Source organism: Notamacropus eugenii, chromosome 1 (genome assembly GCF_028372415.1).
Source record: "Notamacropus eugenii isolate mMacEug1 chromosome 1, mMacEug1.pri_v2, whole genome shotgun sequence".
NCBI classification, from domain to species: Eukaryota; Metazoa; Chordata; class Mammalia; order Diprotodontia; family Macropodidae; genus Notamacropus; species Notamacropus eugenii.
This window is the reverse complement of record NC_092872.1, coordinates 161,408,059-161,425,529: the sequence shown is the minus strand read 5'-3', so window position 1 is coordinate 161,425,529 and position 17,471 is coordinate 161,408,059. Positions and strand designations below refer to the sequence as shown.

The 17,471-nt window shown below is 35.2% G+C and overlaps 1 pseudogene; it reads right to left on the bottom strand.

Annotated features, from left to right (window-relative positions):
* Positions 1–1,407, bottom strand: part of LOC140509252 (myosin regulatory light polypeptide 9 pseudogene) — a 36,675-nt pseudogene extending 35,268 nt beyond the window's left edge.
* Positions 1,408–17,471: the final 16,064 nt, after the last annotated feature.

Genomic DNA, 17,471 nt, shown 5'->3' with positions numbered 1-17,471 from the left:
CAGGGAAGAGATGACGAAATGTATTCTTTGTCTTGACCCCATAAGGGGATTATAGGTGAGAAATGTTGCACACACCACCAGATGGGGTCATTGGGGCATTTGGTTCTACATAATTTTTTTTCTTTGTTCATAAGGGAAGGCTCACTGGATAGAAATTTCTTCAGGAAATAACGGTGATCACAAGACAGAAAGCATCAATTAAATAAAAGAAACAAATGAACAAATTTAACAAGATATTTGAGAACACAAGATTTGATTGACAGGAGATACAGAGGAGGGACTGTAATTTTGCCAAAGAAATCAGATCTCAGGCAGGGGGCAAATGAGTAATATTTAAGGCTGATGAAAACACCTGCCAGGGTCTATATTGATTTTGGTTTTAGAAGTACAGATCATGACATGATCTTTGTTCTACAAGTAGAAAACTTAACCACCTACCTTGGGATTACAGGCAATGCCAAGGACAGATTCCAAAGGCAGAGAAATAAATTTGTCAGAAAATGAGGTGGCAATTCACAGCTATGAGGTTAGAGCCCAACAGAAATACAGAAATAAGGAGGGACATTGAAGTAGCACAAAGGAACTCCCTACTATATTTATTTTCTCAGAATACATTAGAGCTCTTTGGGAAACGTTCTGATAGACTTTGGGGAATTGGAATACATTACTGGTATCTTGATAAGAAAGAACATTATCTGGTAACTGAAATGCAGGTCTTTGGTATCAGAGCTAAGGCTGTATGAAACTATTCATTTTGAAGACAAATGGGACTGAGGACAATTGATACAAAGCAGATTTGAATGGTGTTTGGGTTGTCATGATTACAATAATACAATTGTGAGAATGAATGGAGAGTGACTTTACGGAATAAACACTGGATTTGAAGTCAGAGGACTTAAGTTCACAACCCTGGCCTGATATCTGCCACATACATTAATTTAGGCAACTGCTCAGATCTCTGACTCTGTTTCCATATATATAATGATGGATTTTTAATGAATATCTTCAAAAGTCAAATTTTTATATTTAGGTTCATATGACCTTAGGGTATAGTTTCCCCAGAAGTGTCTCTCTTAGTTGAAGTTGTAAAAACTTGAGAAAAGCTGCAACTAAAGGCCAAGTGGCCCAGATACACTTCTAGAATACCTTGATCTGAATTATGTGTTTGGCAAAGAGCATTACATTCCACTAGGATTATGGCAGCACCATAAACCTCCTTCCTGGGACTCTATAATCGTTCCCATCCTAAAAAACACGAAAAAGAGAAAAAGAAAAAACTCCACTTGATGCTGTCATCTCTTCTAGCTATTCTACATCCCTACTTTCTCATGCAAATTCTTTGGAAAACTGTCTGCACTTAATGCCTCTACTTACTTTCCGCACTATCTCTTCTCTACCCTCGGCCATCTAGGTTCGGATTTTATTGATGACAAGTAATAATGTTTTAATTGCTCAATCTAATGACTTTTTAAATTCTGCTCTTTCCTGGCCTCTCTGCAATATCTGACACTATTTATCACCTTCTCTTTATGGATATTTTCTTTTCTCTAGGTTTTCGTGATATTGTTCTCTCTCAGTTCTGCTTCTGCCTGTCTTATCCACCCTATCGCCCTACTGCTTACTGAATTGTAATCCATAACAGTCCAGTCAATTATGGGTACATCCCAAAGCTCTGTCCTGGACTTTATTTTCTTTTTTCCACTATATTCTTTATTTGGAAATTTTTATTTGGAAATCTTATCAGCCCCCATGCAGATGATTTCAACTCTATTTATTGAGATCTATATATCTAACCTTTGTTCCTGTATCACCAGCTGCCTCTTGGACATTACAAATTGCATGTTTCAAACTCAAAATGTCCAAAACAAACGATATTTCACCACCACCACCAAACATACCCTCTACTGAACTTCCTTATTATCGGTAAAGACACTTGCCTACTTTTTTTTCCCCTCAGAGGCAACCAAGTGGTGTAGTAGATAGAGTTCTGGGACTAGGGTAAGAGAGAAACGAATTCTGACCTTACAAACTTACTAGCCCTGTGATCATGGACAAGTTACTTAACCCCTGTTGATCTCACTTTCTTTAAATGTAAAATGGAAAGTGATAATAGCACCCACTTTTCAGGGTTGTTATGAGGATCAAATAAGGTAATATTTATAAAGCACTTAGCACAGTACTTGGCACATAGAGGTACTTAATAAATGCTTGTTTTCTTCATTTCTTCCTGTCACTCAATGTCACACTTAATCAATCTCAATTCCTTACTCTCAAAAACCTCACATATCCGATCAGATGCCAAATACTATCGTTTCTCACTCATATATAGGTATATATAACTTATACACATGCATAGATAGATGTACATATATATGTATACATATATTTATGTATCTACAAACAGATACAGATAAAGATTCTCTTTAACAATATACCGCCCTTGTTCTAGTAGTTCCAATGTATCATCTGGACTATTGCACTAACTTCATTATGGCTCTCTAACCCTTAGTATTCTCCCTATTTCAATTTATTCTCTAGAGAGCCAGCAAAGTGATTTTCCTAAGATGTGCTGACTGCTGAATAAACTTCATTGACTCATTATTGCTAGAATACTATAAAGTCCTCTCTTGGGCAGTTGGAACTCTTCACAACCTGGGCCCCTTCCTATTTTTCCATTCTTATCCATTGTTCCTCTCCAATAATTTTATGATCCAGCAATCCTGGCCAACCTGCTGTTCATCATATTCAATCCTCATCTCTCTCGTTGCCTCTGGACTTGTTGTTTCCTATGCCAGCAATGCTCTCCCTACCTATCTCGATGTCTTAGAATCCTTGACTTCCTTAAAGGTCAGTTTAAAAGTCACTTTCTAAAGGAAACCTTTCTTTGTCCTTCTGGTTACTAGTGCCTTTTCAACTAAGACCACTTTGCATCTTGTATAGATGTATTTATGTCCATTTTTTTCTCCCCCATTAGAATGTAAGGGACTTAAAGGTAGGAACTGTTTCTCCTTTTTTATTTATATTCCCAGCACATAAAAAGTACTTAATAAATACTTGACTGATGATCGGTATGTATGTTTGGGCTTGCATTTTTGAATGTATCATGTCATCCATGAGCAATATGTCAATTTGCTGGTTTTGAATTAGGATATATGTAACCAGGGAAATATGACCAAATAACTGTATTTCTGCTCTTCCACTACTGAACATCCCTTCTCATTGCAGAAGACTGCTCAATACTGTCCATGGATTGAAATGAAAATTAGAATTCTTTTTATTTATTTTATAATTTACATTTTTCTCTATCCAGACTGATTTTTTCCATCATAATTAAGGAGGTCTATGGAGATTTTACTATACTTGTCATCTGAACTATCCCAGCTACCTTGCTGTGAGAGAAAATTATTCAGTCCCATTGAAACAAGCCTGATAAAAACTCAATGACACCTTCAAATGAGAACATAGTGGCAGCCAGCCGAAGCCCCAGGGTATCATAAAGGTGATGGATCATTACCCATAGCCTAGGCTCCCTTTAGTGCTATATTCCAGTGCCAGATGCTGATTTGGCTTTCTCTTACATAAAGGTACAGAGTGCAAGACAGGGAGGGTATCACCTGTTAAAATGACTTATGAGCCACTTGACTGCCAAGACAAACTCACAGAAAATTAACCAATTTGCTACCTCAGTGTTATTGTACACCACCTACTATTTTTTTTCCAAAAAATCTCTTAGCCCCAGTGGCTTGAGGCAATTGTCTTTTGTTTATAATTATGATGTGGGATTCAAGTGTGTTAAGGTCAACATTTTTATTTCTAAGATGGCAAGTGCCTCCAAGGATTTAAACATAGAAATTCTTTTGCCTGTTTGTCCGAAGCATCATTCCAAAAAAAGTTTGCATCAGTCCTTACAAGTCAAAAGGACAGGAGTGAGGGACAACTTTTGTAGAGCTTTTATAGAAGTCTAGAGAATGGAATTAATGTTCATGTAGATTTTGGTGGGGGGAGGGGGACCATATGAGTATTTGTGTGGTTGGTGAAGGAAGAGGCAGTAAAATCAATTTACTTCCTATCCCCAAATAACAAGCTTTCACCTTCAAAAGAGCCAAAATAGAAAGGGTCTTCCTACACCAATTTAAAATATTTCACTAGGGTTCAAAAGACAGATTATACACTGCAGTTCAGCTTAGAAGTAGAGGATGATCCTAATACATTAGAATTCCTTTGCTTCTTAGGTTCTAATTTAATATTTCCAAAAATAATTGTAACCCTGATTACTACTTGGAAAATGCACTGGATGGCTTACGAGGGAGACTGCTTTCTGGCTTCTGCCTACACTTAATATTGCTAACTCGTTTAAGATAAATATTAAAATAGTAGGGCAAAGAGACAAAGGAGACAAAATTATAATGTTCTTTTGTTTCCTGTTAGATACAAAAAGCTTCACATGCATTTTGGAAAACACATATAGAGATGGTTGAAACTGCTGATTAAAATAAAATCTCAGTATTTTGAAGCTTCCAATTATCATGAGTTGGCTGCTTCTAGTGTAAGTACAAGAGGGAGAGTTAGGAGTTGTCATGGTCATTACAGTCCTTGGGATCTGGGGTTCCTTTTCTTAAAGATAAACTAAATATACTTAATTGAATCATTTCTCTGAAGTATGTCTTGTGTGTTGTCTGTGTCACAGCAACACCATCTATCTGAACTTATGGGGATTTGCAGAGAAGATCCATGGAAGTGAATATATCTGTCATAGAGGAATGCCTGTAGGCTCAAGAATCTGAAACTTCCTACCAAAACTGTTGCTATTACCTTGAAGTTGTATTCACTTGAAATATTTTTGTCCCTGACCAGTGAATTTTCTTCTTTAGTGATGCTTCTTTTATCACCTTTTTTTTGACTGCAGTGTAGTCTAGATAGATAGATAAGGTGCACATTTTAATCTTAACATAGTAAGAGAAAGTAGGCTCTAGGTTCATCTTTTTTAACTTCTGGAAGAAATTAGAATGACTTTACCAATTGGATTGGTTTTCACATGGATTCTACCAGGAAATCTTTTCTTTATTTATTGTATTCTCTCTGAAGTTATTCAATGTAATTTCTACAATGGATATCTTTAACTTCAGTGATTTCATCCCAGATTCACCTATACCCTTCTGTCTTTTCCTTTTCTGCTCTTGCCTTACCCTTCTCTTTTTTCTCCATAAATTCTCTTATTTTATGAATAATGATATTAACAATGAAAACAAAAATGTTTTCATTAGTTGTCACCATGCCAAATGCTCATAATCTTCAAGTTATACACAGCAAAACTACTTTCTAAAACACATGAGAGGAAACATAAAGTTTGCATTAAAAAGATGAGGTATATGCCATCTTCAGATCCTAACTGTTACTAGAGTTGTTTCAAGGATGCTTTCAGTGAATCTATGAGAAGAATTCATCTGTCAAAACTTTCGTCAAACAGCATTTATCTGGAGCCTCCTGGAGGGTGGAGTCAACATGGTGGAGTAGGGAAAGCAGTCGGCTGAACTCTCCTAATACTCCAAATAACTTTAAAATAATGTCTCAAATCAAGGTCTAGAGTGGCAGAGGCAACAAAAGTGTCAGAGTGAGACATTCTTCTAGTCCAGGACAACTTAAGAGGTCTGAAAGAGAGATCTGTGACATGAAGGTGGGGGATGACCCAGATTCTACATGAATGAAATGTCAATGGTAGGAACAGGAGATGGGAACAGAATTAACAGCACCTTTAGGAGATCTCAAGCCAGAGATGACAAGGGGACCTGGAAAATGATCAGAAAGAGATCACAGTTGACCCCTGTGCCAGACAGTTCTTGTCAACTCCATTGACTATACACATTTCTGGGTCATAGTTCAAGGGTAGAGAGGAGCATTTTTAGTCAAGAGATAGCAGAAGTCCTAAGAGGCAATATTGCTTTTGATCACAAAGAATCAGGAACCCTGAGAAACAGTAACAATTCTGGTTGCAAAGGAACAGGGTCTGTGAGGAGAAATGTAAATTACAATACTAGGGATCAGGGGCCCTTTCTGGGTAAGAACCGGGGTAAAGACCACAAGAGTCATGACAAACCATCTCCCCAGATCTTTGAAACACCAAAAACTTCAACTCCCCTCAAAACAGCTCTGAAAGCAGCAGTGTGGCAAAGATGTGTTTCACAACTCTCCATGCCAGGAACAGAGCCCAACTTTAACATAAAATCCAAAATAAAAAAATAGGGTAGAAAAATAAGCCAACAACAAAGCTGCTATGGTGACAGAGAAGATCAAGACACAAACTCAGAGGAAGACACTGAAATCAAACCAACTAGAAGCAAAGCCTTAAAAGGGAAAAAAAAGGTGAATTTGCCCCAAGCCCAAGAATAACTTCTGGAAGAGCTAAAAATTATTTTCAGAATCAAGTAAGATTAGTAAAAGAAAAACTGAGTAAAGAAATGAAAGCAATCTAGGAAAAGACAATTAACAGCTTGGTTTAATAAAAAGAGGCACAAAAGTACTGAAGAAAATAACACATTAAAAAATGGAATTGGTCAAATGGAAAGAAGCACACAAATTAAATGATAAAAATAGCTCCTTTAAAAGCAGAAATGGTCCAATGGAAAAAGAAGTACCAAAACTCAAGAAAACGATAATTTCTTAAACATTAGAATTGGGAAAGTGAGACATAAAGAGATGATAAAACAAAGTTAAAAGAATAAAAAATAGAAGAAAAGCTGAAATATCCCACTAGAAAAAACAATTGACCTGGAAAATAGATTGAGGAAAGATAATTTAAGAATTATTAGACTACCTGTAAGCCACGATCAAAGAAAGAGCCTAGACAACATATTTCAATAAAGTATCAAGGAAAATTTCTCTGATATACTAGAATCAGATAGGAATTGAAAGTACCCACTAACCACCACCTAAGAGAGTTCCTAAAAGGAAAACACCTGGTCACATTCCATAGCTCCATGGTCAAAGAGAAAATACTTCAACCAGCTAGGAAGAAACCATTCAAATACAGTCAAGATCACACAAGATTTAGCAGCTACCACATTAAAGGAGTAGAGGGCTTAGAATATGACATTCTGGAAGACAAAAGAGTTGAGATTCCAAGCAAGAATTACCTACCGTGCAAAATTGAGTATAATCCCTCAAGAAAAAATAGATAGTGAATTAAAGAACTTTTGAGTATTTCTGATGAAAAATGATGAAAAAGTATAAGACTCAAAATAAGCATAAAAGAAATGAAAAGAAATCATAAAGGATTCAAAAATGCTAAACTCTTTACCTTTGTATATGAGAAGATGATGCTTTTAACTTCTAAGAACTTTATTATTTTTGGTGAAGTTAGAAATGTTCTAAATACAAAGAGAGAATGATGTAAAAAAATGGATAAGTGAGAAAATGGGATGTCCTAAGGGAAAAGGGAAGGGAGAAGAAGAATGTGGGAAATTATCCCATAAAAAAAGGCATGCAAGGAAGAATTTTTATAATAAAGGGGGAAATGGTGGGGGGAGGGTGGCCAATGACTGAATTTCATTCACATCTACATTGGTTCAAAGAAGGAAAATACACACATATATACATTCACATGCATTATATATAGTGGAATTAAAAAAAACACAGGGGTAGAAATCTTGATCTCAGAAAAAAAGCAAAAATAGACCTAAGTAAAAGGAATAGTAAGCAGGGAAACTAAATCTTGCTAAAAAGACACCTTGGACAGTGAAATAATATTATTCCTAAGAATATATGGACCAAATGGTATAGGACCCAAATTCTTAAAGGCAAAGTTATCAATTACAGGAAGAAATAATAAAACTATACCAGTAGGAAATCTCAACTTTCCCCTCTCAGAGCTAGATAAATTGAACCACAAAATAAATAAGAAAGATAAGGAGATGAATGGAATCTTACAAAAGTTAGATATGTTAAACTTCTGGAGAAAACTGAATGAGAAAAAAGAGTATACCTTTTTTTCAACTGTACATGGCACCTTCACAAAAATTGACAATGTATTAAGAAACCAAATTCAGATGAGCAGAAGTATTAAATGTATCTTTTCCAGACCAAATGAAATAATAATTACATTTAATAAAGAGCTGTGGAAACAGAGATTAAAAAGTAACTGGAAACTAAGAAATCTAATCAAAAGAATGAATGCATCAAAGAACAAATAATAGAAAGAACACATAATTTCTTTAAAGAGAATGACAACAATGAGACAACATGCCAACATTGTACACATGTGGTATACAGCCAAAATAGTACTAAGGGGAAATTTTATATCTCTAAATGGGTGCAAAAATAAAAGAGAAAAAAGGAACATATCACTGAATTGGACATACAATTAAAAAAAACAGAAAAGGAGCAAATTAAATATCCTCAATTAAATAAAGTTGAAAATCCTGAAAATCAAAGGAGAGATTGATAAAAGCCATTAAACTAATAAATAAAATTAGAAATTAATTTTATGAAATTTAAAAAAACAAGAAAACAAGTAAATCATTGGTTAATTTGATTTTTTTTTTAAAAAAAGAAGAAAAGCAAATTTCCAGTATCAAAAATTAAATGGATGAATGTACCACCAAGGGAGATGAAATTAAAGCAATTATTAGAAGTTATTCTGCCTCAATTATATGCCAGTAAAACTGGCAATCTAAGTGAAATGGATGAATATTTACAAAAATATAAACTGCTCATATTAACAGAAGAGGAAAGAGAATACTTAAATAACCCTATCTTAGAAAAAAGAAATTGAACAAGGCATCAAAGACCTCCCCAAGGAAAAAAATCCCCAGGACCAGACGAATTTATAAGCTAATTGTCACAAACCTTTAAGGAATAATTAATTATAATACTATATAAAATATTGAAAAATAGGTAAAGAAGAAATCATACCCAATTCCTATTGTGACAAAGATATGGGATTTTGATACCTAAATCAGGGAGAGGAAAAACAGGGAATGAAAACTCTAGACCAATTTCTTTAATGAACATTGATGCAAAAATTTTAAATAAAATACTAGCAAGCAGATTACAACAACATATCATAAAGATTATACACTATGACCAAGTGGGATTTGCAACAGGCATGCAGAGGTGCTTCAATATTAGCAAAAATATCCATTTTCGATTGTTAATTGTGACCACATCAATAACAAAAACAGCAAAAATCATATGATTATATCCATAAATGAGGAAAAACCATTTATAAAATACAACACTCATACCTGTGAAAAACACTAGAAATCATAGGAATCAATGGAGTCTTTTTTAAAATGACAAGTGGCATCTATCTAAAACTGAGAGCAATCATTATCTCTAGTGGGTATAAATTGGAAGCTTTCCCAGTAAGATCAGGGTTGAAGTAAGATGCCCATTATAATCACTATTATTCAGTATTGTCCTAGAAATGCTAGCTATAGCATTAAGAAAGGAAAGAAAAATTGAAGGAATTAGAATAAACAACAAAGAGACAAAATTATCACTTTTTGCATATGTTATGATGATATATTTAGAGAACCCTAGAGAATCAACTTAAAAAAAATTAGTTGAAAGAATTAACAACTTCAACAAAGTTGCAGGCTATAAAATTTGTTGTTGTTCAGTCACATTCAATTCTTCATGAGTCCACAGATCATAGCATGCCAAGACTGTTCATGGGGTTTCTTTGGCAAAGATACTGGAGTGGTTTGCCATTTCCTTCTCCTGTGATTAAGTGGTTAAGTGACTTGTCCCAGTTCACATGGCTACTAAGTGTTTGAAGCTATATTTGAACTCAGGTCTTCCTGACTCTAGACCCAGTGCTTTATCCACTGAGCCACCTAGCTGTCTCCAGGATATAAAATAATCCCACATAAATTATCAGCATTTTTAAATACTACCATCAAAATCTAGCACCAAGAGATAGAAAGAGAAATTCCATTTAAGATAATGGTGGACAATATAAAATTCTAAGGAGTCTACCTGCCAAGACAAATGAGGGATTATGAACACAATAATAAGACAATTTCACACAAAGACAAATCTAAATAATTTGAAGAAATATCAATTGTTCATGGGTAGGCCAAGCAAATATAAGAAAAATGACAATTATATCTAAGTTAATTTACTTATTCTTTACTGTACCAATCAAACTACAAAAGAGTTACTTTATAGAGCAAGGAGAAAAAAAAATAAAATTCATTGGTGTATCACCAAGGTGATATTCGCGGCATGGGTTAATATGCCAGTACAGTTCTCAATCACAAAGTATAACAGACTCTCCATAAAGAAAACAGAAGAAAAACATTTATTCAGACACCAGAAAGCCAAGTCCCAAAACCAGAAAGCTAAATCAGTCATAGTGACTAAGAAGTTAATACACATTATCACTGCAGGGGGCAAAGCTATTCTTAGCCTCCCACCCCTGCTGGCATTTTCCCACAAACAAACAAATACTCAGGAACCTTGCTGTCTGCTTGCCTGTGTCCTTCCCAGCTCTGACTAGTCTGACCAACTTCCTCCCAGCTCTGCTCTACCCTTCCTATTCCACCCATTCAGCAAGCTCCTCCTATCACATGTGATTTAGGTTTCCATGTGATTTAAGCAGGTCACATGAGACTATTAATGAGTGGGAAAGAATTTCCCATTTAAATTACCATTACAATCTGGAAGAACAGAAAGTCAAGAATGTTGAAGGGATCAATGAAAAAATAATGTTCCAGAAGGTATCCTAGTAGTTCTAGATTCTTTTACAAGGTGATAATCATCAAGATAATCTGTACTTGCTAAGAAATAGAGTGGTACATCAGTGTAATAGATTAGATACATAATACACAGTAGTACATGCCCATAATAATTTAATGTTTAATACACAGAAAGATCCAAGGTTTGGGGATGAAAATTCAACTGTTTAACAAAAACTTCTGGGAAAACTAGAAAAACATTTGGCAAAAACTTGGCATAAATCAACATCTTACATCATATACCAACATAAGCTGAAAATGAACAAATGATTTAGACTTAAAGGGTGATATCACAATTAGGGGAACATGAAAAACACGTACCTTTCACATCTATGGAAAATGGATGAATTTATCACCAGTCAAAGGATAGAATCATGCAAAGTAAAATATATCATTTTGATTGCATGAAATTAAAAAGCTTTCACACAAATAAAATTATGGCAGCCAAAATTAGAAAGAAAACAGGAAACTTAGGAAAAAATTACAGTAAATTTCTCTGATAAAAGCCTTGTTTCTCAAATATATAAGGAATTGATGCAAATTTATTAAATGAAAGCCATTTCCCAGTTGATAAATGGGCAAAGAATACTAAGAGGCAGTTTTCAGAAGAAAAAATCAAAGCTCTCAGTCACATTAAAAAATGCTCTAAATCACTATTGATAAGAAAAATGCAAAGTAAAACACTTCTGCGATATAACCTTATACCTAATATGACAGAAAAGGAAAATGACAAATGTTGAGGGGGTATGGAAAAATTGGGATACTACTGCACTGTTAGTGGGGTTGTAAACTAGTCCAACTGTCCTGGAAAATATTGTAAGGCTGATTAACTGTGAAAGATTTAGCTACTCTGATCAAGACAATGATTTTTCTCAATAGAACTATGCTGAAGTACATACTCTTTTTATTGACCTTCAAAGTATTCACAGGGTCTCCAGCCTGTCATTTCAGGTTGATTACACATTGTTCCCTATCATGAGCTGTATGTACTATCCCAATTGGGCCAATTACCATCTCTTGTGTAAGACATCCTATAAACCAACCTTCCATCTCCTGCCTCTTTGCACCCTTTGCTGTCCACTTCATGCCTAGAATGCTCTTTAGTTCTTGGAACCTCTAGACCTCTTCAAGTACCATATCTGAGTAAAGTCCTTCAAGATGCCTTTTTAGCTTCCCACGGTTCTTAGCACCTGATCACTTTGTGTTTTTTTCTATGCCTAGCTAACTATATATCCTATTTACTTAGATAGATAGATAGATAGATAGATAGATAGATAGATAGATAGATAGATAGATAGATAGATAGATATCATGTATAGCAGAGGTGTCAGACTCCCAGGTCAGAAGCCTGAACTAAAATATAATTGGGAAATGCCTAATAAAATAAATAGAAATAGAATACAGCATAGAAAATTTTAATTTGAGGTTTCTAAATCCATATGCTCTTCTCAAGGATTGTTTCTTTTTGAGTTTGACAACATTGTCAAACAGCCCTTCCCTTTTGGGAGTGGTGAGTAGTGTGGAGGGATATAGACTGTTTGAGGAGAGGGAATATTTTATCTGAGTAACTAGAATAGTGCCTGTCACATAGCAGGTGCTTAACAAATGCTTGTTAATTGATAATGAGCGCAATCTCAATGATTGTTTCTACTTGAGTCTTAGTCTAGAACAGACAAGGTCATCTCTGAAAGATTATGTCAAAATTCATCATAAAGATGACCACTACGAGAAAATGTTCTCATCATGATGGAGCCTTCATGTTAGATCACATATGACACTGTGCTGTCAAATCTATCATCACCACTCAGATCCCCTCTGGAAAAGACTCTGGGAACTAGCTCCAACAATATGCCACCTAACCATGGACTATACCAATCTCCAGGGATATATAGACATAGAATACAAATACCTGGAAGATTTTTCTTCTCAGAAGTGAGGAATCATCACCACCACAGAATACAGGGAAGGAAAACCATAAGCCAATATAAACAAGATGCAATAATCTTCTTAACTTCTGCATACACATTTTCACTCTCATATATTGTAATGAATCACACACAAGGACTGGTGATTTACCCAGGGCATATTACCACTGAAATCATTCCAAATATCACCTAAAAATCTTTTCTTGCCTTATGGAACATGGACGAAATCCTTGATGCTCATCTCTAGTAATCTTCAGTGTCCAGTTCCAGCTGATTTTCTCCACTCTCAGGTTGTTGCTAACAGGATATGATATTTTTAGAGCATGCTTTGTGTGACATAAACAGGCTTGATTAGAGTCCCAACCTTTCAGAGTCAGACTTCAGATGGAGGTGACCAAAATTAGCAACTATGTGCCAGACGGTCCCTGGCTTGACCACATTTGACCCAACTCTTGCCAGTACCTTACTCAGCTCATAAAAGACCCACAATGAACACTTTTCTGGTCTGGAACAAGAGTTGTGTGTGGGAAAACTGTCTGCCAGAGGTTGAAACTGGGTTATTTGTTAGACAAAACTATTCATTTCTCATTCCCCAGAGTGTAAAAAAAATCAGGTTCTTCCAAAAAGAATAAACATAAGACATTCTGGATAAAACACAGGAATATTGGCACAGAAAGGATCCATATGTCCCCTAAACCAAGTGATATTAGAGCTGTAAGAAACTCAGAAGAATCTTCTGGGTTTTACTGTCTTCTGTCTTTTCCCATAGTTTCTATTTCTGGTATTTATCTTCCAGCTGCCAAGCAAGATCACTTTTTGAAACAGTATTAGAAATAACAGTAATATTGAGGTTCATGTACAGCAATCATATACTACTTAGCAGGAGTGCTACTTACTGAGAGTGAGGTATATATTGCGGTTAAGAATCCCACCATAAGAAAACTTTTGTGCTGGAGCTTTGTTATGATCAATTGTAGGAAATGATCCTAAAGACCTCATTCAGCCTGACTACTTTCATCTCAGCATCTACCAAGGGTGGGGAACCTGCCACCTGTGGCCCTCTAGGTCCTCAACTGCAGTCCTTTGACTAAATTAAAATGTCACAGAACAAATCCCCTTAATATAAGGATTTATTCTGTAAAACTTGAACTCAGTCCAAAGGATTCACTGAAGGACCTAGAAGGTTACTTAGGACTCTGTTCCCCACCCAAATCTAGCCTTTTATTTCTTGTGCTGTCCTGTACATGCTCAAGCAAAAGATTCAAATGATTCACATTGCCTGTCTATGTGTTATTTTCTTCCACTAGGTTAGCTGAATGAATGAATCTTTCCTACTTCTCTTTAGTAAAACAGGTAGAATGCATCATTTTGAGGGAACATCTTCCATTATTTTTAACCATTTGATCTTTTCTGCTTTATTTTTATTGTTATTTTTACTCAATGAACATTTATTAAATGATCATTCTTTGGTATTAGCTTCAAATATGATGATAGCATCTGCTTAGAATACATTTCCTTTTAATCAACTATTAAAAGACAAATATACAATATGCTTACCTGAGAGGTAAGTCATTTCAAGTTGTTTCTTCCCATTCCTGAAACATCATAATTTGAAAAAAGCAATGCATAATATTCCTATTTTAATGTTTTTATTGATACATTTCATGTCACCATAATTTCCTCCATTATATATCTCTCACCCTTCCCAGAGAGTCATTTCATATGACAAATAGTATTTTTAAAAATGAAAAAAAATCAGCATAAAAGTCTGAAAATATGACCAATGTGCAATCATTCTGGATTCCAGGATTGGTATAGAAATTTCTCACATTTTTTTTGAGCCATATTTATTCATTATAATTTTGCAACATTTACTTTGGAGCTTTTTTATTATCTTTGTATTGCTATATAATATTTTTATGGGTCTGCTTATTTCACTTTGTATCAGTTGAGGTCAACCTTTTCATGCTTCTCTATATTCATCAAATTTGTTATCCTACAGCACCACATTCATGTAAACAGTTTATTTAGCCATCCTCCAGTTGGTGGCCATTTATTTTGTTTCAAATTCTTTTTCATCACAAAAAGTACTGGTATAAATATTTAGGTGAAGATGGGGATTTTCTTCTTACTCATGGCTTCCTTGGGGTACAAGCCTAGTAATCGAATCTCTAAGGCAATGACTAATTTTTCAATGGTAGATAGAAACTAGATCCAAGAATGTAATGAAATAATACTGATTCATTGACCAGGAAGAGTTAGGTTCCTTGGACTTAACATGATGGTAATGCCCTTTTATGAGTGTGCTGTTTTTCATGATGAAATATGTAATCTTGTTGATGGCCTGATTAATAGCATCCTGGCTAGGGCAGATCAATCCCAGAATGAGTTCAAACAGAGAATGCCTGATTCATTAGATATTTTAGATCAAAGGTGGAAAGAACCTCTGGCCCTTATGCCCCAGTAATACTCCTGAGCACCAAGGGAACCAGATTAGAACGTAATTGGGAAATATTTAACTAAATAAAAAGAAAATGGAAAATGGTTGTTAATATATAGTTTTCTAAGTGAATATACTGCCCACAGGGATCCATTTGCAAATGGCCTCTTTTCTATTTGAGTCTGACACCGCTGCTGTGGACAGACAAGTTTGAAATTACCTTAGAAACTTGCTAAAGCAAGTACATGATGGTATTTCTATCTTTGCAGCAAAATCTCTTATGGAATTTCCCCACATAGTCCAATCTTCAAACCAGATCAGAGAACTATTTCAAAATGAAATGTGGCTCCAGATAATTCCAAGAAAAATAATATTTTACTTATTCAAGCTCTGTGCTTCTTATCTCAGTGAGTATAGATGGGTTTCATCACTTTTCCTCTTTTCATATTTTTCTGCGATTCCTTGTTTTCAACACATTTCTAGTGGGTTTGTTTTGCTAAGAACTCTGTTCTCATTTAAGTAATCCTGAAATTCCTCTTTGCTCCTCTTTTAGTTTAAAATTTCTTTGTCTCCCAAAGGCCACAGTGCCTCCCTTACTGAGAAATAGTTTAACTGGCTCCTTCTAGGGGCCCAATGGCCCCATTAGGAATTAACCATATTCCAGTATCTTGGTGCTAACTCACTTCTACCAAATATGCTATGAATATTTAAAATACATCTTCATTTAATCCAGCTGAACTTAATTAAATTTCAGTTTTCCTGGTTCCAAACAGGCTGGTCACCTCGGAGTTTACCGTACCTTTTGGCATATGAATATTTTCACCACAGAGGATATGTACAAACCTAGAGTAAAGAGACTAGTGACTTTGAAATTTAAGTGATTTTTGGTTCCATTTTTCAGTTTACCCCCATCCCTTTTTCTCTATGACTCTTCTCACTACTTCATATTCTTTTCTCTAAGAAAGCATGCAGCTCCAGGGTGAAACCAAATGCAAATAACAACTCAGCGCCTTCTAGAGATTTTCCTTGCACTAAATTCCTTTTTTTTTTTAAGGAACTAATCCCCAGGGTCAAATTCCCTGAGCTGTTCCTTATGTTAAAAATTATTTTTAAGCTGGTTATTTCATTTAGTTTGTTGTTTCATCTCTACAAAAAATTCAGCTAGTCTAATATATCTTTATGATACTGAGGAGGTGACCCTGAATCCCTAAAAGCTATGTCAATGGAGCCCAATCTCTGGCAGGTTTTACTAAGGCAGAAAGACTTTGAGTATGAGGTTGGCAAGTGACTGAGTCTTTCCTCCAAGGACCACCCTAGCTAAATATGGAGCAGTTCATCATTGGAATGTTAGCCACTAGGTGATGATTTCTTTGGCCATAGCAACCCATGAAACAGAAACAAATGCAAAACAGCCTCTAGTTCACCACAGGACCATTTTAATTCTGCAGGAACAGTGATGAAAAGTGGGACAGAGGAGATAAAGAATTATATGATTCATGGAGTATACATTGATTTGACTATTGGTACTCTTAATGTGAGTTTTATCTCAAAAACTGAGTTTATGACTCTATGTCCTATTGAAGGAAATGAGCCTCATTCATTGATATTATCTGTTTAAATGTAAAGGAATGTATTTTTAAAAGCTGCAATTAAATGTAAGGACAAATCACAAATTGTCTTCAGATGAATGAAGAAGTCAGTTGACTTCGTTTCACTCATCTTCCAAAGGCACCAAGAAATAATTCATGGGCCACCTGGTAAGACCTTCTCACTTTGTGGTACTCATAAAAACCAAAGCAAACACTTCCATGAAGATAACTACATCTTAGAGGTCAACATCTATTAAAGAAGATGAAATAGAGAAATTCTATGAAGAACTTGACAAGGCCTTCAAAACTAAATCAATATACGCAGTTGATACTGAGTACTGCAATGCAAAGTATTGCAAAAAATGCACAAGGGAGGAAAACTATGTTGGAAAATGCAGTTCAGGATCAAGAAGATTGTCTGGGATAGGAGTGCTTTATCTTTTATGTATTGTGGATCTGTGTGGCACTCTAACAAAGCCTATGAATCACTTTTCAGAATGATGCTTTTAAAAATGAAAAATGAAAGGCAAAAGTATTATAAGAAAACCAGTTATCATGAATAGTTATCAATGAAAAAAAAAACAGCTTCATGAACCCCAGGTTAAGATTCCCTGGTCTAGAGGTTCAGACCTACCTGACAAACACTGAGCAACATTACAAAAAAGAAAAACACAAAAAAGCCCTCATGACTTGATTGTTTATTGACAGGGAAATGACAGATTGCTGAAAAGTCAATTCATAATCAGTCTTATGTGTGTAGTTAGCTCACCCAATGGTTAGA